Raw genomic sequence first — 3,912 nt, forward strand, 5'->3', positions numbered from 1 at the left:
CGGTTCATACCAAATCATGCCTACCTCGCCCAGCCTCTAGGGAAACTGACAACAAAAGGATAAGTTTAGGACTAAACGGACAAGAATCAAGACGGACTGGAGAGCCTGAAGAGCAGGCTCCCTGCTGTTACAGCTCTAGTCTACTTTAATCCAGGGAGGGCCGTAAGACTTATCGTTCATGCTGCCCCTCGCGTCCTTGGCGCCATCCTCCCTCAAACACCTGGATGCGGGGCCAAAATGATTGCGTACGGGAATCGTGCCCTCTCTCCCGTTGAAGCTCGGTACTCCCACATTGAAAGAGAGATGTTGGCCGGGGTCTGGGGCATCGATAAATTTCACATATAACTATGGTACACACACTGACTACTAAGAGAACACAAGCTATTGGCCCGCATCCTCAGTAACCCCCCATCTCTGCTTTCGGCGCGGTTGGAGCGCCTGGTACTCCGGACACAGCGATAGACCTTTCACGTTCAATGCACAAGTGGCTCAAGCAGCCTATCTGACTAATTGTCTAGACATACAGTGAACCGCAAGGAAGTGCTTGGGCGCATAGACTCTTTTGCATGAGAGCATGTCAACTTCTTTGTGTCCCAGAGCATAGGAAGTGTCGTGACCATCAAAGAGGTAACAAAGGCAACACAAGGCAATCGTGAACTTTCATTGCTCCAGAGTGCTCTGAAACAGGGCCAACAAGATACGCGTTGGACGGACAAAACTGTACAGTCATTTTCTTGGGTGGCTTCAAAACTTTCTTTTTCTAAACAAGGGCTTGTTTTGAGAGGCACGCGAATCGTCCTGCTTGCACACCTTCACAAAAGAGCGGCACCGCTAGCACATTTAGGCCGTCAAGGCATCATCAAGACAAAGCAGTTGTTGCGCGAGGAGGTGTGCTTCCGTGGGATGGAGTTACGAAAAGGGCGTTGATGTAGATAATGCTCGGCCACTTGCAACAAGGGGCCTGATGGCGAATACGTTGCGAAGTGAAGTTTAGTCAGATGATATTAAACTTTAACTTAGATGGATTTATTTAACATAGTACATTGACAGTCATGGGCGCGGCCACAAGTCGTCGCCCGGCACTTTCCGTCTTCCAAAACCTCAACAAGTAACGCAACCGCAACCCAGCTCGACCCGCCTATGAGAGCCCCTTCTCATCCTTGCCCCGCCCTCCCCCCCCCCCCCCCCCCCCGGTTTAGAGTCAAAGTCAAGTTCCCTCTCCCAATCGTCCGAACCAATCGCAAAGATTTCCACGCTATTTTGTTTCTGGTAGACGATCGGTCATAAATGTACGCAAGCAGAACAACCACGCGCTCTTTTAAACGCATAAAGAAACAAAACGCACGAAGACCCCAGGCTCCTTTCGACGGACATTCAAAGAAAGCACCTTGAAGTTGAACCCCTCCACGAGCCCGGCCCGCTTACATAATGTACTCAAAGCTGAATGTTTGACACAGTTTACGACTCCAGAGACCACACTGGGCAGCCTCCAATGGGAAACAGTGCGTCTCTTTGCACCCGTGCTCGCCAATCAGGGAGACGCCCGCTCAAGGCGCCCCTGAGGGCGACATTCCCGCGACACTTCCAAGATTCCCGGTCGGTGTCCCACGCTACCTGAGGCGATCCTTCCAACGTCACAGCTGCAATTTTACACAAACCGACTAAAAAGAATGAATAATGTGCGTGTACATAACTGATGGATTCCTTAGTGCACAAGGAAGTAAAGAGCTGCCAGGCGTGCCAAGCCAACACGCCAGTACACCATCGTGATCCGCTGCGGATCCTAGAACAACCTCGAGAACCCTGGACACAAGGGCCAATCGATCTCGCCGGTCCATTCACCGACGGCAAATACGCCATGATGGTTGTGCATGATTTCTCCAACTACTCGTTCGTCAGCCTCCTACACACACTGGTGGCACCTACGGTGATCAGGCGCCTGCGTACCATATTTGCTCAGTTTGGCGGCTCAGATGTAGTGAAGTGGGACAACGGCTCGCTCTTCCAAAGTGACTGCTTTGCGGACTTTGCTGCTGAATTTGGTTTCAAACATGGCCGCATTTCCCTTAGACGCCCAGAGGCTAATTCCGAGGCGGAGCGCTTCATGAGCTCACTCAAGAAGTATATACTCGCAGATTTGGTCAGTCACCAGGAGTGGACAGGAAAGCTTCAGATATTTCTGGTAGCTAATCGCTCAACACCCCAATGCTTCGGAGAGAAATCTCCGTTTCAACTTCTCTTTGGAAGTACAATGCGAAACTAGCTCCCAGCGGTCCCTGGCACACGCCCACTCACGCAGATGCTGAACAGAACGACAATCACACCAAGGCTTACAACAAGTGGAATGTCCAAGCTTGGACATTCCACTTGTTGAAGCGTAACCAGCTTCGAGTTGGACAATGAGTACAAGGCAAACAAAGGAGGAGAACAAGTTCTCTCCCTCTTACGATCCAAACCACTACATAATCAAATAATCATCCACTCACAAGAAACGTTATCAAGGAACAAAAGAACAATCTCTCGCAACTCAAGTTCCTTCAAAGACTCAAGCACAGTCCCAAGCTGAACCTACCAGGACCACACTTCCATGCTAGACCTTGATGATCAAGCTGTGCCAAGCAGTGCCATGACAAGGAGTGCCGAGCCAAGCTGTGTCAAACCTCCTCAGTACCTCCACCTCACAATGATACCCCTAAATGGAGATGTAAAATTTTCGGAAGTTTTGAAGGCCAGATAAATACAAGGAAAAAACAAGTTTTCTTCCGGACATTTTGGAAACATTCGAAAAATTCTCTGAACCTCTATAATTCAGTAATGATTTGAAATCTGTCAACAGAGCTCAACAACCTCAAGATATTTCCGCTAATTTTACTGTGGACTATTATATTATATAAATTTTTTAACGTTTACGACAACTTTTGTCAACTTAGGTGAGTTTTGACCCCTCATCTGGCAGCAACCGATGGCGCCTCCCCCTTTTATAGTTCCCGCCGTTAGCGCCGTTCACGCTCTCGACGGGCAGCCGAAGGAGCCATATCACTTTAACTTTCCAAGCCCCTTAGTGAAAGTCATGAGCATCGTACTCGGGTGTGCACACTTGCCGTGGACCATGGATCTGTAAAAACTGCATGCTGTGCGGCGTGGAGAGGCCGGCCGGGGAAGCTATATCGCCTTAGCTTCCCGAACGCCGTTTCCGAAACCTCGTGAGCATCGTTTTCGAGTAAGGACTTTCGCCGTGGATCCGTCAAAACTAGTGCGCGTTAGAGCGCGCCATGGTCAGGCCGCACTCCAACGTTTGGGGGAACTTTTATGTGCTAAACAGCGGTAAGGGGCAAGCGATGTGCAGATTTTGCTGTGCCAAATATGGTTTCCCAACGCAACCCGCTTTCGGCAGCACATCCCAAGGTGCGCGGAATGTCCCTTGGACATCAGGAATGCAGCATCAGACAATTCGACAAGATGAGACTGTGGCATGGGGGTCCAGGAGCCTGTCTGTGGAAGTTTTACGGTCAGAGCGTAAACCTGTGAAAAATGAAAGAAAGCTCTCAAAATGAAGCCGGCAGGTATGTCAAGCACCGAACTTCAATAGAAGAGTTTCTTGACAGACGGACGCAAGAGTGCCAAAGCAAGTTTGATAAGGCGCTGGCTCGAGCGACATATGCCAGTGGAATGCCTTTATTAGTTACGGAAAACCTTTTCTGGCGAGAAGCGCTCAAGATCCCCAGAACCGCACTGGTGCCGCCTTCCAGGCGTTCTTTAGGTAGACGCCTCCTGGAGGCCGAGTATGCCCGAGTGATGACGCAATGGAAGAGAAAACCAACGCCGCGCTTTCCGTCACTGTGATGAGAGACAGCGGGACCAACGTACGGGGCGAGAGCATCTTGAACTTTGTGGTGGCTACACCAAAGCCTA

This window comes from Ixodes scapularis, unplaced genomic scaffold (assembly GCF_016920785.2).
Source record: "Ixodes scapularis isolate PalLabHiFi unplaced genomic scaffold, ASM1692078v2 ptg001682l_1__unscaffolded, whole genome shotgun sequence".
NCBI lineage: Eukaryota > Metazoa > Arthropoda > Arachnida > Ixodida > Ixodidae > Ixodes > Ixodes scapularis.